Raw genomic sequence first — 26,474 nt, forward strand, 5'->3', positions numbered from 1 at the left:
TGCCTTGATTAAGCTAAACAAATACAAAAAAGGGGGAGGGACGCTAAAAAAAAACGTAATTTAAAAAAGAGTACATGCACAGAGGAATATAAAGTCGTAAGAAAAAAGGGCAAAGGAACTAATTTGCCTTGTCACCGCTCACAGTAGCAGACATGCTTGATGTTAGGAAGTACGTTAACTGGCTATTACCCTCTTTGCTTTTGGAACGAGAGTGAAAATAACAAAGAAAAGTAGCCGTCCAACTTTCACTGTACACTGGCTTCTGTGCACTTCCTTCCAAAACAACAAATACTATTTCAGTCAATTCACAAAACATGCCTAAATGGAAATTTTCCAAGTTTTTTTTATTTTTTCCACAACGTTAAGGTCACCTGATATGTTTATTGACAAAAAGTGCGATTAACACCTAAGGATGTTCCAATAATTTGTTTGTTTATTCTAGGCAGTTTGTTTCGTTTTAAGCTGTTTTTTTTTTCCTTTGTAAAACCACCGGTTTTCTTTATATCGCTTTTAATAGCTTTTAGTGATCTGTTAAGCACTGACGAGGCTTCAATGAACAGATTATTTGCTGCAACGGACATGATTATTGTTTTTTTTTGTTTTGTTTTTTATGAGGGGGTGGCACTGCTTTTTTTTTCTAGTATTCACACTAGACAAGGTAAAATTACCTCAGGGCCTACTGTGAATTAGAAACCATGTCTACAGGCGTAGGGAATTGAGCAGCAAAATTTCTTGGCCTTCGGGCCAAGATCAAAGTGTAGTATCTGTTCCGACAGATACTGCACTTAAGATAATTTGTACCAGTCAATGGAGGGGAAACCCTCTATACTGGGACAATTATTATTTTTGGTAACCAGAGTGACCCCTTTTAGGGGAGCTGGTTTTTACCTCACATTAAAAACGGCCTTGTGCCTAATTTGCTCAGTGGGGGAGCAAATAAATACCATCTGTTCCGACAGATGCTGCAAGCTATGACTAGCTATGACTAGCAAAGACCAGATGTGGGGGCAACCCCACATGCCTGACCATTAACCAGCTCCCATTTCCCACCTCTCAGGAGCTGGTCCCCTTTTTCCCTTCACTCCTCACATTAAAAATCGGCCTTGTGCCTTATTTGCTCGGTGGGGGAGCAAATAAATACCATCTGTTCCGGCAGATGCTGCACTTAAGATTATTTGTACCAGTCAATGGAGGGGAAACCCTCTATACTGGGACAATTATTATTTTTGGTAACCAGAGTGCCCCCTTTTTGCCTACTTTTAGGGGAGCTGGTTTTTACCTCACATTAAAAACGGCCTTGTGCCTAATTTGCTCAGTGGGGGAGCAAATAAACACCATCTGTTCCGGCAGATACTGCAAGCAAAGACCATATGTGGGGGCAACCCCACGTATAAGACCTTGGTCAATGTAGGGGCAACCCTTCATACCAATTGTCACTATCCAGCTCCCCTACTCCCCGGGGAGTTGGTCCCCATTTCCCCTTCACTCCTCACATTAAAAATCGGCCTTGTGCCTAATTTGCTCGGTGGGGGAGCAAATAAATACCATCTGTTCCGGCAGATACTGCAAGCTATGACTAGCTATGACTAGCTATGACTAGCAAAGACCAGATGTGGGGGCAACCCCACATGCCTGACCTTTAACCAGCTCCCATTTCCCACCTCTCGGGAGCTGGTCCCCTTTTCCCCTTCCCCCTCCCTTCACTCCTCACATTAAAAATCGGCCTTGTGCCTAATTTGCTCGGTGGGGGAGCAAATAAATACCATCTGTTCCGACAGATGCTGCAAGCTATGACTAGCTATGACTAGCAAAGACCAGATGTGGGGGCAACCCCACATGCCTGACCTTTAACCAGCTCCCACTTCCCACCTCTTGGGAGCTGGTCCCCTTTTTCCCTTCCCCCTCCCTTCACTCCTCACATTAAAAATCGGCCTTGTGCCTAATTTGCTCGGTGGGGGAGCAAATAAATACCATCTGTTCCGACAGATGCTGCAAGCTATAACTAGCTATGACTAGCTATGACTAGCAAAGACCAGATGTGGGGGCAACCCCACATGCCTGACCTTTAACCAGCTCCCATTTTCCACCTCTCAGGAGCTGGTCCCCTTTTTCCCTTCCCCCTCCCTTCACTCCTCACATTAAAAATCGGCCTCGTGCCTAATTTGCTCGGTGGGGGAGCAAATAAATACTATCTGTTCAGGCAGATACTGCAAGCTATGACTAGCTATGACTAGCTATGACTAGCAAAGACCAGATGTGGGGGCAACCCCACATGCCTGACCTTTAACCAGCTCCCATTTCCCACCTCTCAGGAGCTGGTCCCCTTTTTCCCTTCCCCCTCCCTTCACTCCTCACATTAAAAATCGGCCTTGTGCCTAATTTGCTCGGTGGGGGAGCAAATAAATACCATCTGTTCCGGCAGATGCTGCAAGCTATGACTAGCTATGACTAGCAAAGACCAGATGTGGGGGCAACCCCACATGCCTGACCTTTAACCAGCTCCCATTTCCCACCTCTCGGGAGCTGGTCCCCTTTTCCCCTTCCCCCTCCCTTCACTCCTCACATTAAAAATCGGCCTTGTGCCTAATTTGCTCGGTGGGGGAGCAAATAAATACCATCTGTCCCGGCAGATGCTGCAAGCTATGACTAGCTATGACTAGCAAAGACCAGATGTGGGGGCAACCCCACATGCCTGACCTTTAACCAGCTCCCATTTCCCACCTCTCGGGAGCTGGTCCCCTTTTTCCCTTCCCCCTCCCTTCACTCCTCACATTAAAAATTGGCCTTGTGCCTAATTTGCTCGGTGGGGGAGCAAATAAATACCATCTGTTCTTCAGATGCTGGACTTCTATTTCTTGTTCTCTTTCGGTGGAGGAGAAATCCTTCACGACTGAGACAATTTTTATTTTTGTACCTTTTCTCCACGTTAAAAAACGACCCTGGTGTCTAACTCTGTCCCGTGGGGAGGCATAGTAAATAGGTACTATCATGGAACAACATTTTTGTTTTCGTTTTGAAGATCTCAGAACAGTGGGAAACAATTCAATTTCAGCACGGGGGGAGGGGGGCAGCAATTCAAAGAGACCGTATCCGACAACAACAATACAAGAACGCAAAATAAAACAAATGATAGACTTGGCCCTATTTTTTATCATTCGCCAGCAATATCCAGTATGAATGCACCTGAAGATGATCGGCGGTTACATCGGCTGAAAAGTTGTGGAAAAAAACAACCAAGATGAGAAAAATAGTCCAAACAATCCAAATAATACAATAGTAAAAAAAAAAGCATTTTTTTTAACATGCTAGAGTGCCCCTTTAAGAGCATTGGCTTGATTCTTTTTTTTACAAAGGAGTCACCACTTATCAAAGCCCAGAGGGTACTCGAGGATAAGGGTTAATAAGTGTATAGTGGTCAATTGGACAGTGACGTAGTAATTGTTAGTAGGGGAAATTTGGTAAATTGGATTATTTAAGGGGAAGGACTCATCAAGAACTTGTTTACGTTGGACTTGAAGACAACCAGATTGTAGTCAGCTGGAAAGCAGACAAACGGAAGAGAGTTCCACAGATGTGCAGTTCTAAGAAAGAAACTTTGTTCATGGAATCCATGTCCAGGTTTAGGCATAGATAAAGAGTAGGGAAAATTATTGATAGTGTTTTCAGCCAGATGAGTGTTTCTCGTGAATGTTTGGCCAGGGGGAACCATAGACCGAAGCTCAGACGAGCACTTGCCATGAAAATAACGATAAAGCAGAGATAGGCTTGCAACATCTCTTCTGTGAGAATGAGATTGCAGGGAAGAGAAAAGCCCCCCCCCCACTAGTCTACGAAGTCCATTTAAACTCTGTCAAGGCAGGATAAGGTCTTTCTAGCAGCTCCTGCCCAGATGTGGAAACAGTACTCCATCCTTGGACGTACCTGGCTCTTATATAGGTAGAGAATTGCATCAGGAGTGAGATATCTACTGGATCGATAGAAGGATCCCACCATTTTCCCAGCGACCTTGGCAACAGATTTAATGTATGTGTTCCATTTCATATCTGGAGTAATGGTCAAGCCCAGGGGCTTGTCAAAACATGAAGTCTCCCCAAGACGAGAGCCATTCATTCCAATTGACGCCAGATGAGGAGGCCTTTTGTCACATCTTCCTGCGATGGAAAGGAATTAATACTCAGATTGATCTTACATCCCATCCCTCTACCGTATGGAAGCATAATGGTTTTTGGGGAAGAATATGTTCCTTCTGGGGTGAATAACTACAGGATGGAACGATAAAAGTGTCACCCTAGAAAAAATGAGATTTCCGTTTGATGAAAACCAGTTTCCTTTCTAGTATTCACCGATCTCCCACTGGCGCTTGTAGAAAAAGCATGTTCATAGGTCCAGACCCATATCGAGGTAGTGATTGAGGCTGAGGGCGGCTACATTGAAATAGTTGCAGTGGTGAAGCAACTGTTTTTGCCGCCCGGGGCGGTCGCAAGATTGCCCCCCTCCTGCTGGCACTTGATAACTTGTTAAACTTCAAACTTCCAAAAAGGCCTAAAAATATTTTTTTCATGGAACTACCATCAATGATCTAATTTTTGCCTGCTGCTATTAGTCCTTTCATCTTATTACTCCTATACATGTACATTCGTCGTCAAAAAAACAAAAAAAAAAAACAAAGATTTTTCAAAACAAAAACGTATTATTCAAATTATTGCAAAAAAATGTATTAAATTAAATTGACTGGCTACGTAAATAAGTAAATAAAAACTGGATACGCAAACAAAAGAGACTGAATATTTTTCATAACAAAAACGTATGATTCAAATGATAAAAAATTGTTCAATTAAATTAATTAATTAACAAATATAATAATGGATTTAAATGAGATCATTTGAAAACCTGAAAACGTTATGAAATAATAAGATAATTTTTTTTTTTTTTTTTGCTTTTGTTAAATTTTTGCCAAAAAAATGGCTTTATAAAGGAGAGGACTAATCCAATGTAGTTTTCTTGTCTTTTTCTTCATAATGTTGTTATTGAGAGGTCAAGCCTCACGAAGAGAAATAACGTCTTGTATCCGTGCTGTTTGAAATCCGTGTTGTAATCGCTGGGTTTAAACCCGAAATTTAAGAAATGGAGTGTCACACATTTTAGAAAACATTTTTTTTATATATATAAATTTAAATGAGAATATTTGGAAGTTGAATTCATAAATTTAAATGTTCTCATTTAAATTTATATTATATATATATATATATATATATATATATATATATATATATATATATAACTACTTAATTTACTCACATAAAATTAATATACGAAAATATAAATTTATGCGTAAACTTTAAGTATTTACTTCAAAAGTACTCAATACGTAGGTAGAGCTAGTTAGTTATAAAATGTATATGGCGATTAAGCCACACTGAATATTCCGCGTTTATCCACTCTAGGATTTTTCAGGCTTATGCGTCTAAGCCTGAAGAATCCTAGAGTGGATGAAACGCGGAATATTCAGTGTAGCTTAATCGCCATATACATTTTATAACTTACTATATATATATATATATATATATATATATATATATATATATATATATATATATAAATTTAAATGAGAACATTTAAATTTATATATATATATGAATTTAAATGAGAATATTTAAATATATATATATATATATATATATATATATATATATAAATTTAAATGAGAACATTTCAAAACCTGAAAATGTTATGAAATAATAAAGTCATTTTTATTTGCTTTTTTTTGTTGTTGTTTACAATGCTTCAACCCCTTTAAAATATCTTTTAAAAAATTAAATAAATTTATTTATAAATTTATTTAATTTTTATAATTATTATTGAATTTTTTAATTTATTTATAAATCGCAAATAATGCTATGAATTCATTTTTTGTGGGAGAACTGCCGCAAAGCATCAAGTTGGTTCAAAATTTACAAACAGACTTTTCGCGCGTTTTTTTCGACAAAGTTATAAATAAATCTATCAAAATTGATTCCATCACCAAGTTCCCTCTCTATGGAGAAAATTGCCAAGTCTGTAAGCCTTGTCTGGCTCATTGTTGATTGATGGTAGTTCTTAATGAGCTTCAGTTTGGAGAAAGAGCGCTCACAGCTGGTAGCGGTAATAGGAATACACACACACACATACATACATACATATATATATATATATATATATATATATATATATATATATATATAAAAGAGTAGGTAGTAGTTTGCTTGAAGCATTGTTGGTAAAGAAATATATAGAAGTCCAGTCCAGTCGCGTTCTTTTCCGCCATCTTGAATCCACTTTTGTTTTTTGAAAAAGAGAGGTCCCTTTCTCTCGAAATTAATCAAAGTTCCATACCACCCACGGACTTTACATACACCGGACATACCAGCAACTTGGTTATAAATAATTATACATTAAGGTGAGGAAAGATAGACGAATAAAGGCTAGACACTCCTCTACTCAAGCACACCCGTCTACATTTGTTTGTTTTTCTTTCTTTACTTTCATAATTTCGGTCTTTCCCCGCATTGTCTTTGGCTTAAAAAAAATTCTCTCTCTTTCTCTCTCTCTCTCTCTCTCTCTCTCTCTCTCTCTCTCTCTCTATATATATATATATATATATATATATATATATATATATATATATATAACTTTAGTTCCTCTAGCTATAATCGAAATCGAAACCAAAACATGAAGAATTCTTGATAAAATTATATATATATATATATATATATATATATATATATATATATATATATATATATATAAAAGATTACTAAGGTGCTATCAGCTAAAATCGAAACTGAAACCAAAACTTATGAAGAATTCTTGATAAAATTATTTATTACAAGAAATGGAAGTACATAACAATTAAACAACCCGGATGTAAGTGCGTCACAGAAAATAACACACACACATATATTAATATATAGATTCATATTGTAGTTTTTTGTATAAAGAAAATCAGTTTTAAACGATTTTAAGCGATTTATGTGAAATCGTTAGGATTACAAGGCTGATCTCGCAAATTTGACTAACGATGAAATTATTTGCCCTTGTTTTTCAAGATAGTTACGTGAGACAGTCTCTTTTTGCTTATTCATAAAATTTGATTTTCTTAGTAAAAAATAAAGAAGATTATTTGATCAATTTACATGATTTTTGGAATATGAAATCTTCGTCCCGGGACAGGTACATAATCATATTTTCTGTATTTTCTCTATCTGTGTGTGTGTGTGTGTGTGTGTGTGTGTGTGTGTTTACGTTGAACTTGTATCGTATTTTTTCGTTTTCTAATTTTCTTTTTTTTTAATTCGTTTTCCATGAATTGCCTTAAATCAAGTAATGAATTGACGTTGTTTCGAATCAAAGAAATATTTTCTTTCCAAAACAGACCATCGCCATTTTATTTTTGCAAATGAATTCGAAATAGAATTGGATTTGGATTGTCTCTTCTTTTGCCTCATCGACCCGTTGCCATGACGACGCGCATCCACATAACTAAAATGTCAATAATCCGCTAATCTGCCCGGATTATCTTCCGCGTGAAACTTGGTTGAATGCTGAAATGTGTTTACATCTTTTTGTGTTTACTAACGTATCGTGCACATCCGACGAGACCACAATTCATCCTCTGTGAAGATGAAGATGAAATGTGGTCTCGTTGGGTAGTGGCGTAGCTAGAGTAAACGTCACCCGGGGCGGTCAACTCAAATGTCACCCTACTGACTCCCAGTTCACCCTATGCTGAAAGGTTAGCTATTGTTAAATTTTTGTACACGCTCTACTTCCTGGCCGGTACGTTATTGCTTACACGTATAATTGACAAAATCCTATACGAAAAACCAATCAGTTAAAATCCAAATTAAAAAAAAAAATACAACTGTCCGTAATATCACAATAATAATAAACTTATTTATTAGTATGAAAACCTTTTTAGGAAGAAAAAAATAAGTATATACTATGATGAGTCACTTAGTAAATGGATGAATAAATAAATTAATTCTTGTTATGAAGAAAAGGGGGGGCATTAGAAACGCAGTTGAATAGAAACGCCAAAAAAAGAAAAAAAAAAAAGGAAAAATCAGTTAGTTAGTAAAATCGGAAACGAAAACAAAAAGACACGTAACACCCGACCTGTCTAGTCAACTCATGAAATAAAGCGAATAAAAGAAAATGAAAGATATATTGTCCAATTTCTACTGTACACTCTTTAACCCTTATCCTCGAATGGCCTCTTGGCCTTGATAAGTGGTGATGCCTATGTAAAAAAAAAAAGTGGATCAAGAGATGATAATAATAAATGAATGGGTGGAAAAACAAAATCATGAAGAAAAGAAGAAATAAGACACTTAAAAAAAGAATAGAAAAACAAACAAACTGTAAGTAAACTTTCTTTTTGTTTTACATTTAAATCTACACTAGAAAGAAAAACGGTACTTATGCAGTTTTGTTACCGCGATTTTTCCGAACCTTCACGAGCGTTTCCGGGGAGATAGCGAAAAGAACCGGGATATGCCAAGCCGCTTAGCCAATCGAATTCAAGTTAGCAGACGCTAAAAAAATTTAATGAATCTTTTATTCAATTAATTTTTTTATTTGATTAATTTTTTTTTTATCAAAGTTCACACTTTAATAAAGTTATTTTTTTTTATCAAAGTTTTCAGATAATTGAGATAATGAATTTGCTGAGTTACTAAACACGCGATAACGAACCACGTCGAGAGAATGTGGAGGGAAGCAAAGCAAAGAAACAAAATCGAATTTGGGACCAATAGGGAACTATTAGAAAGCTACCTGACAGAGTTCATGTGGCGACAGAAATTCAAAAATCCTTTCGCCTGCATAATGAACCAGGTAGCTCAATATTACCCTCAGCTTCATTCCACTTTCTATATGCCCTCTTCTTTATCGTCTTTACTTGCAGCCAAAGAAAATTTGCCAACCACCCTACCCTCTACATTAAAAAATCATAAAAAAAATAAAAACAAAACAAACAAAAACAAAACTGTCCCACCTTTGTCGCTATCAACTCCGATCCGTTGCAACCGGCAACTCGATGTCAAATACCTGTCTCCTCCGCGTTGGAATCTGAAGTCGCCCCCACCCCCAGCCACCCGGAAGCTATCCTTCCTTTGTCATCTGTAGACTTGTATTGTCATTTTCAAATCTGCAGGATTGATCAAAAAATACCTATAAATTCATTGTTTGCTACTTCCTATTTTATTGCTTATTGTAGGACACTTCCTATTCCTTTGTCTATTGCATCCCCTCTCAGCACCTCGTGACTTAAGTCCACCTCAGGTCCAATTTATAGTATCACAAAAAGCTGTGAGCTTGGGAACAAGCAACTTTATTTCTTCCTCGCCGGCACAAATAATATGATCTTGCTGAACGGCAGAAAAAGTCAACAAAATGTCATTCACTGCCTATACCCTGGCATCCAACTCCATATAGAAATGGTGAAGACATTTAGGGAGTTGAGTTAATGCTTTTCGGGCACTCCCTAATAAAATAAATATTTCAACACAAGCTACTGAATAAACGAACAAACGACTTCGTAAAACTTGCAAGGAAAAGGTTTATTGAAGTAAGGCAAGATGCCATTTAGATATAGCTGGGATAGAACTCGTCTGCCTTTGCCCGGTAGTTATTCCCAAGTGGGGACCGTCGATACCGATGTAGGCAAAGAGAGAGAGAGAGAGAGAGAGAGAGAGAGAGAGAGAGAGAGAGAGAGAGAGAGAGAGAGAGAGTGAGGAAACAGGTCCGCTCTCTTGGACGTCTCGCTGGAAAAAGGAAGAGTTTTTTCTTGTCCGGGGACGGAAGGAGTTATAGTTCCTTAAGGGGGTAAGGAAGATCCCTGCGCTATGCCTCTGGTTGGTCAGTATGTGCCATATCGCACAGTCAGTGTAGGCACTGACGCACAAGAAAAGAGTTCTATTTGTTTCTGCTACAGACACTCTAACATTGATTTTTTAGTCTCCTGCTGCAATGACAATCTAGCTTTTCTTGCCACCTCTCTTTGCATTCCGTTCTCCTAATCCTCCTCTCTGTAGAGATATCAAGTTCTTCACATTTTGAAAGTGCTTATTAGACAGCATTGTCAACAATATTCTTACACTGTTCTTCCAAAAATACCTTGAGGGCCTTTAGTTTGGTAGCAATCATATGCAGAGTAATACCTGTTGTTTGCATGTACTTCTGAGCTACATTAACTTCTTGTAAAACGTCATTCCAGAATAACAAGACCGGAATCCACGATGGTGTGCAAAAAAAGATCCAAGACATTAATCCATTTTTTTACTTGCAACAGCATCGTATCCTTAACCGCGATAGAACTTAATATCTAGTCCTTCGTTTTCTAATTTCTCGAGGATATCGTAAGTTAATGTAGTAGCTGTTTTACCTTTCAGTTCTAAAAGTCCCGGAAATGACAACTGCATCATCGCTGATATGTACATATCTAATTACTGTTGTCATTTGATTTGCATGCGAAAAGTATACCAAAATACTTTGCATTTTTTATGGCAGCAACGTGTTTTCCAATCACTTGTTTTGCCAAAAGAGAAATAAACTCGTTCTGTGTTTCAGGCGACATGTATGAACATATTACCTGACTGTCCTCGCTTTTCTGGAGGCTGAAAAGATGTTTCTTTAACACTACATCCTAGTAAGCTCCAAGAAGTTACCGTCGTTTAATTAGGATGTATTCTTGTGATGTCCTGTAATGGCAGGTTCTGTCATGCAAGAAAAGGTATCACGTTTAAAACTCTATGCAGAATGTCTCTGAACTTCCTTTTCTCTTTATCCATCAAGGAAATGTGTGATGCATCGATAGTTTTTTTTTGCTTTTTTTTTGTTTTTTTTTGCAGCTGAAGTCCTGAAGTCAGCGTTTTCCACTTCTCCACGTACGACAAATGATTCTTTGGTTGTTCATGTTCAATAACGTTTTGGGGATTTAGCTTCCACCAGGCTTCGGCCCTGTCGGTGGGGCATTAGAATACGCTGACTGCCCCCCCCCCTGCAGAGGGTAAAAGTCCCTCAATGGGGGTCCTAGATATGACCTTAAACTATATCCAGTGGTGAGGCCCCAGCTTGTGGGCCTTGGGGAGTGTGGAGCCACCCTTTAATTACCATTGCTCCCAGGTCCACTCTGACCCGGAGTGGTAGTACTTGTTAGGGTCCCAACTATGGGTTAAATAGAAACCGACGTGAAAACAACAAATATATTCTATTAAAAAAATTTTCTTCAAAATCTTTGGATTCGGCATTAAATAACCCGAAAAGACTTGATATGCCGTAAAACAAAAACAACCAACCAACCAACCAATCCGCCAGGCTTCAAAATCAGTGACAAAAGTATACGTTCCAGGAGCCTTGTCATCTTTGGCAAACAACCAACAGCAAAAGCAGTACAACTTCCCGTCATGTGGCGAGTAAGCCATCTACGATTGTAGTAGCACCGTCGCCATTTGGCAATGAAGAATAAAACTAGATTGTAGAAATTTGCCTCAATTCACCTTTAACCTTTGCATCTGGACTTTTAACCGACTTAGAAGGCTCCTGCTTATTTTGGAATGGCTCGCTTCTCCTTTTGATATGAATTCTGACACTATCAGGCACGGGAATTTGCCACGATGACACATCGTTGAATGTTGACAAATTACTGGCAGCGCTGGCGGCCGAGGCTTCAAACACTTCTGATCAAGCTGCAATTGCTGTATCATAATGTTCTTCAATATCAGTCTGTTTTTGTGTCGCTGTTTCTCGGTTGCTCGCTATTACTTGAAAAATGGCCTTCGAGCTGTTTCTCATGCGACGTTCTTTCAGCTTCAATAAAATCAAAACTTTTGGCAGTTTCTGGTTTTTGTATCCAGTTCAGCAAACACCCTTTAAAAAAGTTTTGAATTCACTAATTCCATTAATGCCCGCTTTATTTGACGCCAACATTTTGAAATTGTTAGTTTTTTTTCACATTTTTTACCACCCGTTGTATGGTTTGCCAATTCTGGCTAGGAGACCCCGGACGGACGGACGGACGGACGGACGGGGGGGGACACGGACGGACACACACACACACACACACACACACACACACACACACACACACACACACACACACACACACACATATGGCTACTTAATCTTTTCTTTCTAATTTTTTTTCACAGTTAAAAAATGAAACGAGTGTCATCAAATGATTTGAAAATACAGGGTTTAGAGTTTTCAATAAGAATCAGCAAAAAAGATTCTTCAATGACTAATTAATTTTTTTTAAAGAGTTTGTAATATTTTCAAAAATCTTGCAAAGATTAAAAACTTTTAAATTACATAATGTATGATAAATAAATTCTATTTCCGACTATTTTCGTATCTTAGTCTGTCTGAAAAATTTAGGGAGGGTGAAATTTTGTCACCCTCTTCGACTGTCACCCGGGGCGGATCGCCCCCTCCGCCTCCCCCTAGCTACGTCACTGCCATTGAGTGCGATTTGTGTAGAGACCATTTTAAAAAGTTTACATAAAGTATTTTTGATTCTTTTTCGTTATAATTACGAAATTCGAAATATTAAATTTCAATTAAAACCAACGATATCTACTTAATTGTCATGTCGCAGTAATGAAAATATCCAAAAATTACGAAAAACTTTCTATTTTGGCAAAAGTCAATTTTCGTCTTTGAAAACTATTTTCATTAATAATTAATTTTCTACCTTATCGTTTTTCGTAACTTTTGGATATGTTCATTACTATGACATAACAATTAAGTAGATACCATTGGTTTTACTTGAGATTCAATAGTTCAAATTTCGCCATGATAACGAAGAAGAACTGTATTTTTATTTTGTATTGGACATGTTTTTGATAAACTATAATGGTCTTAAGTTAATTTTCGCAATACTTTTAAACTTGTTCATATATATATATATATATATATATATATATATATATATATATATATATATATATATATATATTAGTGGTCTGGCAAAGCCGCAGGTGTTTGCATTTTAACTTTCAACTTCAACTGACTCCAACTGGTTCCGCTCATTCTATGCTTAACCTGTCCTTTTGTCGTTACCACAATCAACAGTTTTAATTTTCACAATACTTTGAAACTTATTCACACACCCCACCCATACACACGCATATATATATATATATATATATATATATATATATATATATATATATATATATATATATATATATATTAATGGTTTCGCAAAGCTGCAAGGGAGACAACCGAAGCAGCAAAACTGATCGTTATTTTCATGGCAAGTGCTTATCTGAGCTCTAATCTATGATCCCTCCTTGCCAAACTTTCACGAAAAACACTCGTCTATCTGAAACCACTATCAATAATATCCCCCCACTCTGTATCTGTGACTAAACCTAAACGTGGATTCCATAAACAAAGTGTATTCCTTAGAACTGCACACCTGTGGAACTCTGTTCTTTTTTTCTTACTTTCCAACAGACTGCAATATGATCATCTTCAAGTCCAACGTGAACAAATAATTGATGAGCCGTCCTCTTAAGTAATCCAATTTATCTCATTTATGCCATAAAGAACCCGCTTTTCATCGCAAGTCACAAGTTAAGAAACGGGTCGTTCTTGTTGCGTTTCTTTTTGTTTTGTTCAATTCGTGAAGCACCCATTTATCAAGCTTTTTTGTCTTCCCACTCTCTCTCAAGTAGTTGGAAATCGTCGTATACGTTACGTCTAATTCAGAAGCAAGTTCTCAAAGAGTTGTGCATGAATTGGCTTTGAGTAAGGCTCATAATTGATCCTTGTCAACATCCGATCGCCGACCACTATACTCATCATCTTCAAAACTCTTGTCGTCACCATGAAATTTTTAAAACCACCATTGTGCTGTGCGTTCAGTAGTGGTTCCCTATGCCAAGCGCTTTGTTGATATCACGGATTGTTTCAGCAGCTTTTGGCCTAGCTTGAATTAAAATAAGTAAAGTCTGCAAATTTTTTTTATTTCCATTTTGTATTCAACGTTGTGAAAAGATAACATAATTGTTTTAAAACGATTGTAATTCAAACGATCTTTAAAATTTATAGTATATAAAGTAAAGGTATTGTAACAAAAACTTATTTGAAAATACATAATTTGAAATCTAATTTTAAAATTCCTCAAGAACTTTCTTCTCAAGCTAATATAATATTTTTGAGGGAAGACAATGGAAGTGGTCCTTTTATGTGCTGAATATCTATTTGCCTTTATCTGGAAGTGGCCCATAGTGACAGAAACCTCCTAAAACTTCAAATACGCTAATTCAGAGAGTTTTCAAATATTTTAGTTTCGTCTGAAACCAAACAGGTACAGGAAAAACTAAAAATAAAGAATGAAATGAACATGGTGAAAAAATACATAGGAATGGTCTTTATTCAATCCCGAGCAACATCGGATTTTCCTGCTAGTGTTTTATATATTGTCGTATCCTCGAGTAGAAAACAATGCACATGTATAAAATATAAAATAAATTTATTCTGTTAGGTACAATAATAAAAGTCCGTGTCCGGTAGCAATAACTTGTAAGTGAGTTGACAAGTGTTTGCATTCTAACTTTCAACTTTAACTGCCTCTAACCAGTTCCGCTCATTCTATTCCTAACGTTAACCCCGACCCTAAACCACGTTTGATCTCTTCCCACTATGCGCATAAGTCCTTTTGCTGCTACCACAATCAGCAGTTTTGCAACATTTTTTTTTGATTCATTCATTTAATTGGCAAAGAATAAACACACAAGCGATTGCCATTTACAAGGGGGAAAAGTCCGTGAGAATTTAGGGAGATATATATATATATAAAGTGAAACTATTTAGGGGGAAAAACAGTGGAGGTCCGATCAGTATCCGTTCAAGGCCGCCTTGAAGCCCTGTAGTGTGAGCTGGTTTACGACCTCATCATGTAGCTAGTTCCACGGAGATGTCACTCGAACCGAAAATGCTGCTTGGTGTCGAAGCCTCTGGGACCGTTGAAGGCAAACGTTTTTCGCGTACCCATGGAGCCCACGATTCGAGGCAGTGGTGAAGAACTGCCATACGCTACGCGCATGCGCACACACAATTCTTGTTCCTTTCATTGTCGTCTGCTTATTTACCCTGACTGTAAACAGATGTATAAACGTATACATTTTAACGCTTTCTCACTCAACATTTCTACAATAAAAACCATCCGCATCAAATGAACATTACTTTTATTGATAACTTTTAATGAAATTCAATTTTTGTAATTGAGTGAGGAAGTTGTGATTATTTTTTGGACCCATTGATAATCCACAGCTCTTAAATCTAATTTATAAAACTCACTATGTATGTATGTCTGTCCGTCTGTCTGTCTCCATATATTCAAGCTCTATCTCTCCTGAAACTAAAAGTCGCAGAGCGGTGTTAGTGGTCTCAAATGATTGGATTTTTTTTATGGACCGTTATTTTATAGATCTTTAACCGGTTAAAATAGTTTTTAAAATTATCAAAAATGGGTGAAAATTGAAAAAAGTCGTAATAAATTTTTTATATTCATTTTAGTCTATTTTTTAATTTTTAATCAGTTCATATGCGTTTCACGTTTGTACACTGGTAACGTCACCATCTTTGAATGTTGCAGATATTGACGGTATTAGACATTAAGAAAGCAACCCCTGTCATGGACATGCATCAGAAATAGAGATGTTTCATTGAATTCACGGCAAAAGTGCATTGAGAATGGTGGTGACTATGTAGAAAAATAAATTCTGGAGAAGAAAAGATTGCTCGTTTTAATGATACCACTTCTGTCTTCGTAGATCTTCAACTTTTTTGTGTTAAAAAATAGGAGGCTTTACTTTTTGAACTTCCTTCATATATTATAATTCTTTTAGTCTCTTTGTATATCTGTTTCACTTTTTATTGGAAACTACTGAGCCGATCTGGCTGAAATTTAGTATGGATCTTTGTCATCATAAGGTGCAGAGAATTAAGTATTATGGTATCTGTTCGATGCACAGTTAGGGATTAATAGTGATTTGTATTTAATGCAAAAATCAGAACAATTTAACCATACTAAACCATCAATTTAATGCAAAAATCAGAACAATTTAACCATATTAAACCATCAATTTGGCATAATCAACGGGCTATAACTTTTGTCCGTGTTTAATAAGCAAAAAGGTCTAGTATATAGTAATATGTTATGTGTTAGTAAGAAATGAAGAAAGTTCGGAGTCAAAATTAGATTAAATAGAAAGGGGAAATTTCAAGAAGAAATTGAGTTAACGTCTCAAATAAAGTGAAATCACCGGAAGTCTTGAGTGAAATGTAGGAAAAAAGCTAGTTTGATCTTTTTCCTGACTGTTAGCTATCAACCAATATATATATATGCTTTTGGACTATCCTATTTTACTCTCCTTTTGGCGAAAGGGGTTAATATTACAGAATACATGTAAAGATGCTAAAACTAAAACATTTTAAGTGAATTTTTTTTTTAAATAAAAGAAAATCGATAGATATTAAAGCATAGATCATGTTATTTTGTAAACCATTTAAAACTATTACAATAATGGCCGCAACAAAAAGAAATAGAAAAAGAAAAACATTCAATGCTACTAAGAATAAGCTTCTTTCCTTTAACGATTACAAGAAACCTCAACCACCGATTGTTGCCATGACTAATAACACCCTATCCGAAAACTTATCGGTCAAACACCTTGGCTTAACATTCACAGGAAACACGAATTGAAACAAATACATTGAGGACATTGCTAATGCTGCTGCAAAGAAGGTGGGCTTCCGCTACTGTGCTAGAAAATTATTCATAGCTTAGGATATTCTATATCTCTACAAAGCCACCATTTGCCCATGCATAGAGTATTGTGCGTATGACCAGATGCATCTAACACTAGTCTCTCTCCCTCTTAGATAGGGTTCAAAAAAGAGCCATCAACCCAATAGATCCCAGACTACACTATTGATTAAGCTCCACCCCCTGTCCCATCACCGTAATGTCGCATTTCTGAGTCTGTTTCACAAGTATTTTAATGGAATGTGCTCTGATGAATGCATAGCATTTGTATTACTTTGACGTACATGCTTCTGACTAGCCTAACAAACAGCAAAACTCCACCCCTTCACTGTTGAGGTCTCTAGATGTCGGAAAGCCTTCTAATCTAATAGTTTCTTCCCTCAGGCTGCTAGAGTTTGGAATTCCCCCCGTGTTTCCTTTTTCTCTGACTGTACTAACATGCAAAAGTTTAAATGGAATGCGAAGAGACATCTCACTATTCAACTCCTTGCTACAACCTTTAACAATTACAAGAAACCTTCTCAAGCACTGATTATCATGACTAATAACTCCTTATCTGATATGCCGTGTATAACACTAAGTAAGCGTTCAACAACCAACCTGTTCTAGTTGGTGTCAGTTTATAAATATGAGCTATTTGCTCATATGCAAATTATACTTAATTTGCATATCATTACATTTCCCTATAACGGGGGGGGGGCTTTATGCTGAGAGTACTTCTTGTACTTCTCCTTGTGCACTCCTGAACATCTTCCTTTATCTCTCTCCTTTTCCTTGGAGATCTGGATCTATATAATCCCTATAATCGCAGTGTTCCTCCTGCATATCCCATCTTCCTCTTCTACCTCGTCCCTCTTTACTTCTTTTTCCGCATTAACTCTTCTGTTACATCAATAATGGGAAGCTCTGAAGGCATTCCCTCATCTGATTGTTCTCCATGGGATCTTATTTGGTTAGCCTGAGTTAGAACACTGTTCCCATTTCCTTTATTTAATATTGCGGTATTATGTCCTCTCTGCATAATAAACTCCACTGTCTCGGCTTCCGTATTCCTATTTCTTTCGTATCACATCTTTAGATATGTAGCATATGACATAGTCAAAGGGGATCTTAATTGTCTGCCCATTAAAGCAGGTGGACTTTCTGGCCTGTCTGCATCAGGAATTGTTTTATAACTTAGTAGTAGTCTTGGTAGGAAAGCATTGATTTTCTCCCTCTGTTGCAAGCATGCTTTTATGCCCTACTTTACCATCTGGATCATCCTTTCCGCTATCCCATTACTTTGAGGGTGGTAGGGAAGGGTCTTGTAAGGTCTGCCACTTATTTTTCTTTGCCATTAAAGCAAATCAGCATCTGCAAATTCTGGTGCGTTATCTGCCACTAATGTTCTCGGCATCCCGTTTCTCGAAAATATTACTCCTAATACTTGTTTTACGGTAGTACTTATTTTATCAGGTACTCTCACCACTTCAGGCCAACCTGAATATGCATCTACTAATATTAATAATAGTCCTATCCCATTTATATAGGCATGATCCACGTGTACTCTGCTCCTTTTTTTTTTTGTATCTCCGTTCTTAGATCCAGTATTTTGTATATCATCCTTCTTTACATTAAAAATTTGTCTATTTTCATCCTCTATTCTTTCCACATTTTTCGTTTTACATACTTCTTTGAAGGGATTCTTTTTTAAACACTTTTAACATGTTTTTCCAAACGCTGGGCATTTTTATTTTTTTATTTCATGAATTTTTCCACAGTATGTACAATTTTTTCTTTACCGTATATGTTTCAGCCATTATTTCTTCGGGAGTTATTTTTATTTTGGTTGTAGGTACGTATTAATTCCTGCTGTTGTATATATTCTAGACACATATTCAAGGGCATATTTGTAAGTTGTAACTGTTCCGTTAGCTTATATCTATGTGCCGAATTATGCATACCTTCAATCAATCTTAGTTGGATTAAGTCTTCTTTTGTTGTCTGTTCTTCTGTTCCTAGTTTTTCAAAGTCACAGTATTTACTCGCACTTCTTAACGGGTATAAATATTTTACTATCGATTCATTCACTTCCTGCTTCATTGCCATAAATTTGTTCCTTTCTGCAATCACCAGTCTTTTCTTTGGCCTCATGTTTCTCTTGATAACCTGACTTATTTCTTCGAAAGTCATTTTTTCCAGTTTTCAAGAGTAAACCATTGTAGCAACCTTCATAATTGCTTCATAACCAGTGCTAGCCATGAACAAGTCGGTGATTTCAGTCTCCCCTTCTCTGTTTTTGTTGCCTTTCAACTTTTTGCATCTCGCATAAGCAGCAAAGCAACGAATCCACATATCTACGTGTTCTGGGTCTTCAAAGACCAGAGAGTATCCTATCGGCGACGCCATTGATATGTCTTGTATAACGCTACGCAAGCGTTCAACAACCAACCTGTGCTAGTTGGTGTCGGTTTATAAATATGAGCTATCTGCTCATATGTAAATTATACTTAATTTGCATATCACTACACTATCCGAGAATTCATCGTTCAAACTCCTTGGCTTCACATTCACAGAGAACATGAATGAAAACGAATACATCGAGGACATTGCTAATGCTGCTGTAAAAAAGGTGGGCTCCCTCTACCGTGCTAGAAAATTATTCATACCTGAGAATATTCGATATCTCTACAAAGCCACGATTTGCCCTTCTACTCTAATAGTTTCTTCCCTCAGATTGCTAGAATTTTGAATTCCTTCCACGTTTCCTGCTTCCATGATTACTACCACGCAGAAGTTTAAATCTAATGCGAAGAGACATCTCACAGCTCAACTCCCTACATATTCCTCGCTAGACATGATCCCAAATAGTAGCCTCTTGGGTGCAAAGGCGATACATATTGCTTACGGTGAATAAGTGTTAAAAAAAAAAGAAGAAGAAGAAAGATCAACTTTACAGCTACAAATGCAATTTTACATAAACACAAACTTCATAAAAAGAGAGAAATATTAAAAAGTAGATTGTCTGCTGTTGTTTTTTTTTTTTTTTTTTTTTTTTTACACAGAGATCACCACTTATCAAGGCCCGGAAGCCACTCAGGGATAAGGGTTATTGCAAGTACATTACGTTAGTGAGGAGATTTGATGAAGTGTTTACTTAAGGGGGCGGTTCATTAGGAATTTGTTAACATTAGACTTGAAGACATCCAAGTTGTAGTCCGGAGGGAAGCAGGCAGACGGAACAGAGTTCCACAGGCGTGCAGTTCTAAGAAAGAAGCTTTGTTCATGAAATCCGCGTTTTGATTTAGGCACAGATATAGAGTGGGGGAAATTTTTCACAGTGGATTCAGCTAGACGGGTGTTTTTCGTGAAAGATTGGCGAGGGGGGACCAGGGATTGGAGTTCAGACGAGCACCTGCCATGAAAATAACGATAAAACAAGGATAGGCTCGCAACGTCTCTTCTGTGGGAGAGGGGTTGCAGGGTAGAGAAAATCGACAATTCCCCCACTAACCAACAATCACGAGGTTGTCTCCTCAGCAACCGACAAGGCTAACATGCTTGCCAGTCGGTTTGCCTCAAACTCCACACTGGACCCTTCCAACCACCCCCTACCTGACTTTCCTATGCGGACAGACGCCACACTAGACGATCTGAAAACCACCCCTGCTCAGGTGCATGCTATCATAAAAAACCTTGACACCTCAAAAGCATGTGGACCCGATCTTATCCCAGCTGTGCTATTAAAAAAGTGCTCAGCCGAAGTAGCTCCAGTTCTCTCCAAACTCTACAACAAATGTCTTAATGAAGCTTGCTTTCCGGGCTGTTGGAAAACTGCTTCTGTTGTACCAGTATTCAAGAATTCTGGTGAAAGGACAGACCCATCAAATTATCGCCCCATTAGCCTCCTTCCACTTTTTGCCAAAATATTTGAGACCATAATTAACCACGCTCTAATCCATCATCTTACAGATGCTAAACTACTGACTGACAAACAATATGGATTTAGACAAGCCCGTTCCACAGCAGACATCCTCACCGTGATCTCTGAACGTATATACCAATCACTGGACAAAGCGGGGGAAGGCAGAGCGGTAGCTCTAGATATATCTAAGGCTTTTGACAGGGTATGGCATGAGGGTCTCCTCAGTAAAATCAGATCATACGGTATCACTGGTAGAATACTTAACATAATTAAATCCTTCTTAGATAAGAGAAAAATCCAGGTAGTCCTCGACGGTCGCACATCTAAACAATATGATATAAATGCGGGAGTGCCCCAGGGTTCTATCCTTGGACCTCTATTGTTCCTGATATTCATAAATGACCTCCCCGACAACATTGCCTCTGAGATGGGTATATATGCTGATGACACTACACTCTATGGCAGACACGACAGGAAGACGAATGAACACATTTCTAAAGAAATGGCAGAAACACTAGAGGAAGACCTCCAATCTGTAGTGGAATGGGGACAAAAGTGGTTGGTCGCGTTCAATGCTGCCAAGACTAAACTAGTTTCATTCAATAATTACAAGAAACCCTCTCTACCACCAATAGCAATGGCCAACGACTCTTTATCTGAGAGTCCATCTTTCAAACTCCTTGGCCTAACGTTCACAGGAAACATGAGTTGGAACAATTACATTGAAGGCATTGCCAGGGCCGCTGCAAGAAAGGTGGGCTCTCTCTACCGTGCTAGAAAACTACTAACACCCGAAAGTATCCTGTACCTCTATAAGGCCACCATTCGCCCATGTATGGAGTATTGCTGCCACATCTGGGCTGGTGCATCTGCTACTAGTCTCTCGCTCCTTGACAAGGTTCAAAAGAGAGTCGCAAATCTGATAGGCCCTGAACTGGCATCTAAGCTTCAGCCTCTGTCCCATCGACGAAATGTTGCATCCCTCTGCCTGTTCTACAAGTATTTTAGTGGTGAATGCTCTGATGAACTGCAATCACTTGTGCCCCCACGACGCGAGCACCCTCGACAAACCCGACAGGCTACTAGATCCCACCCCCACACTGTAGAGGTCCCTAGATGTAAAAGATCTTTTTACTCCAATAGTTTCTTCCCCAGAACCGCAAGACTCTGGAATTCCATTCCAGGTCCCTGCTTCCCCAACAGTACTGACGTGCAGAAGTTCAAGTGTAACGTGAACCGACACCTTGCTGCCCAAATCCCTACATAGTACCCCAGTAGTTGTTGCCCCTGATAGTAGCCCCCTACACCAAAGTGGCAATTTGCCTTGTTTGGGGTGAAAATGTAATAAAAAAAAAAAGGGCATCCCCCACTAAACCACGAAGTCTATTTTGTACTCTGTCAAGGCATGATAGGCTGTTTTTGGCAGCTCCTGCCCAGATATGGCAACAGTATTCCATCCTTGGCCGTACTTGGCTTTTATATAGATAGAGAATTGCATCAGTAGTGAGATATCTTCTGGAGCGGTAGAAGGATCCCACCATCTTTCCAGCGACCTTGGCAACAGACTTGATGTACGTGTTCCATTTCAGATCAGGAGTAAAGGTCAAACCCAGAAGCTTGTCAAAACACGGGGCCTCACCCAGACGAGAGCCATCCATCACAATTGATGCCAGCTGGGGATCAGAGCGTTGATGATGTAAGGATAGGAGTTTGGTTTTGGATGCATTAAAGGTAACTAGCCACATCTTCCCCCACTGAACCACGCGCTCGAGATCAGAGGAGAGAGAATCAGAGAGAACTTCGTCAGCCTTTGATGTGTTGCCGTAGATGGTCGTGTCATCAGCATAGATGTCAACGAATGATTTAAGTATGTGTTTAGGGAGGTCATTGATGTAGATCAGGAAGAGAGTTGGGCCCAGGATTGACCCCTGAGGGACTCCAGCATTTATATTGCAGGCCTCCGATTTTTGACCATCTACCACTACTCTTATGAGCCTATCGGAGAGAAATGATTTAATGATTGAGAAAACATTTCCAGTTATACCGTAGCTGGAAATCTTGTGAAGTAGACCCTTATGCCATACTTTGTCGAAGGCCTTTGATATGTCAAGAGCAATTGCCCTAGAAAGGAAGCCTTTGTCAAGAGATTCACTAATCCTGTGGGATATAACCGTCAGCACATCTGCGGTAGATCTTGCAGAGCGGAAACCATATTGTGTGTCACTAAGAAGGTTATTCCTGCTGAGGTGGTTGACTATTTCTCTATTTAATATGGATTCCAGCAACTTACTCATAACACAGTCAAGAGCTATTACAAGCGCTCGCATTAGGACACTTATTCAGAAGAAGAAGAAAAAGAACAAAAATAGAAAGAAAGAAAACAGACCCCAACACTCATCACGACTATGACCACGTATCTATATATCTTTAAAATTGAGAATGTGTGTGTGTGTTTGTGTGTGTGTGTGTGTGTGTGTTTGTGTGTGTGTGTGTGTGTGTGTGTGTGTTTGTGTGTGAGGACACTTCTCAACCTATATATTCAACGATTTTTTTTTTATCTAAGACTTGAAATTTGGTATATAAAATATTCAGGCATGTGGAAAACTTTTTAATCAGTTTTCATTTAGAAAAAAGGGCTGCTAAGGGATAAAACTTAGCAAATTGGTATGTATGGGGGGTCGTCAGATTTTTTTCTGTTTTTCAACTGTTTCACGACTACACATACGCAGTTGAGAAACATGACAGCTTCTTCATGCTAAGAATAAGATTTTTCGAAAACACTTTGTAAATGTTGTATCAAGCTGGTGTAATGGTTATCGTACTTGACTCAATGTCATTAGGTTTTGGTTTCGATCTCAGCTCGAGTATTTTCTTTTACTTACAAGAAACGAACTGTTTAGAAAGAACATAATACTCGAATGCACATGTTTCAGTTTTGTATGAATTAGAATATGATATTTATGCATATTTATGATATTTATGCATATTTATGCATATTTATGATATTTATGCATATTTTGCATATTTATGATATTTATGATATTTATGCATATTTATGATATTTATGCATATTTATGATATTTATGATATTTATGCATATTTATGATATTTATGATATTCATGCATATTTATGATATTTATGCATATTTATGATATTTATGCATATTTATGCATATTTATGATATTTATGCATATTTTGCATATTTATGATATTTATGATATTTATGCATATTTATGATATTTATGCATATTTATGATATTTATGATATTTATGCATATTTTGCAACTGGGCAACGCCAGGCAGTCTGCTAGTACAACTATAAAAATGCATAGTGTAGCCTGAAAATATTTTTTTTAATGAAAATCGCTGCAGACAAAGCTTGAAGCCACTTTATATAAGTAGCTAAGAAGAACAAAAAATGATTATAGCAAAACCAAGAGATGCCTATTAGTCTTAGTCTTGAAAAGACCAAGCTTATAGGTAGGAGGAAAACAATCAGCAGGAAGAGAATTCCACAAACTTGTAGTTTATTAAAAGCTAAATTACAAGAAAACTTCTAGAGTAAATGTGGTATTTTGGTAACTAATCCCTCTTACACTCCAATTGTGTATCGAATGGATACCATAATATTTAGTTCGCTTTACTGTATCATAACAAAGGTCTATACAAAATTTAAGCTAGATCGACACATTAGTTTCAGAGAAATATAGAGTGGACAGGCAGATAAACATGCAGATTAAGAGAAATATAATATAGAAATAGAAGTTTTTTTTTTGTCTCGTATTTACAAGAAACATATAAATCAAAAGTTTATTATTTAAAAATTTTGGTTTCAAGTAGAAAACTTTGCGAAACAACAGCGAACTGGCAAAGTTCGCCAGCGTTGTAATGTTGTCGTTAACATGTAGATTTCATCGCGAGGAAACTGAAGAAAGGAAGAGGAAAGAAATTTGATTCACTTTTTCAGTTTTAAACAAAAGGCATTTATTTGTGGTATTTCCAACAACGCATTGTTTTAAACAGTTCATTTCTCGCATCGACATGTCTTTTTAAGACGTTCTCATCACCCACATATCACGCACTGTTATTTTCCATCCACATCCCGAATACATGCTTCTCCATCGTTTCTCTGGCCACGTGCGTCCTTTTGTCTCTCATTTTTCTTTTTCTTTCGCTGTGACGTCACATCGCACACTGGCTTGGTCATTTGCATATGTATTATGCAGCCACTGCTGCTACCAGTATCAGCGGCTCTGTTATATTATAATGAAGTATTAAAACAGTTGATTGATGAAGACCACTAGATCAACGAGTCAAACAAGCTGGAACAAAGGAAACAGGGAATAGATCAGACAATCCTGAAGAACACATGTTATAATAGTATTTATAAAAAAAGATTGAGATTACCAACATTATGTAGCGTGTGTGTGTGTGTGTGTGTGTGTGTGTGTGTATGTGTGTGTGAGAGAGAGAGAGAGATAGAGAGAGAGAGAGAGAGAGAGAGGGTGCAGAGAAAAAGAAAGGGAGGCAATTAAATTACAGATACGTTTTAGCATTTTATCAAGAACCCCTTAAATAGGACAGAGATTCACCAGCCCAAATATAACAACACAGAGAACGAAATCCTACACACAGACAAAGTTCCTTTAACAGTATAGTACATAGATAGATACTCAAGTTGGACAGAGATTCAACAGCTCAAATATGACAACAATACTCCATACATACTTAATTATATTTATGCCATGTCTAATTTTTTTTATGGTAAATGCTCCAGACAAAACGTGAAGCTATTTAATGTAAGGAGCTAACAAGAATGAAGGATGATCATCGAAAAGACAGAAGATGCCTTTTGACGTTAGTTTTGAAAAGCACAAGGTTAAAGGTAGGAGGGAAACCGTCAGCAGGAAGAGAGTTCCACAACCCTGCGGTTCTTGGAAATGAATCTGTACTACAATGAGATATCAAAATGGCAAATTGATGAAGACCACTAGACTTATGAGTCAAACGAGCTGAAACAAAAGAAGCAGGGAATTAGACAAAAGAAGCAGGGAATTAGACAATTCTGAAGAACAAATCATGCTAATATTTATAGAAAAGACTGAGACAAACAACATCACGTCTGTGAAAGAGAGGTTGAAGAGCAGAAGAAAGGATTGGGCCAATCAAATTACAGATACGTTTTTGCACCTTATCGAGATCCTTCAGATGAAACACAGATTCACCAGCCCAAATATGACAACAATACTCCATACATGGTTTGATAGTAGCTTTGTAGAGATAGAGAATAGCCTCAGGTGTGAGAAAGTGTTTCGAGAAACATGTCCGCAATAAAAATAAGATAACCTGCTTTTCACGTTCCGATAAATCTTTTAAAATGATGTGGCTTACATGTGGATTATATCCGCTTTGGCTGACTTAAAAATAGCCAGTTAATCTTTTTGCTCATACAATTTATAGCAACTTAAATAAATAAAAGAACGGTAATTATTTGCCATTAAATAATCGAAATCTCCGCGGATTAAATCCGTTTTGTTCAGTTATTTTATGTCTGTAAATAACAAACAATCGTTTATTATAATTATTAGCTTACAAGGAGCTTTCATACAGGTCATAAGTGATTTCTCCTTAATAACAATCTGTGGTGTTCCCTGGAAGCTGAGTGACAACAAGTCTCCCCAGATTTCTAGTACTCTCTACTTCTTTTGATAACACTTGCAAATGAATTTGCATTATCGCACCAGCCGCCCACC

The 26,474-nt window shown here is 37.6% G+C and overlaps 1 protein-coding gene across 3 annotated transcripts in view; it reads left to right on the top strand.

Moving 5' to 3' along the window:
- The window catches only part of LOC145297777 (uncharacterized), a 139,905-nt gene that overhangs the window by 60,732 nt on the left and 52,699 nt on the right, over positions 1–26,474 (top strand). The gene's annotated exons all lie outside the window — the stretch shown is intronic.

The sequence above is a fragment of the Euprymna scolopes genome, chromosome 18 (assembly GCF_053919585.1).
Source record: "Euprymna scolopes isolate OS-2025 chromosome 18, ASM5391958v1, whole genome shotgun sequence".
Classification (NCBI taxonomy): Eukaryota; Metazoa; Mollusca; class Cephalopoda; order Sepiida; family Sepiolidae; genus Euprymna; species Euprymna scolopes.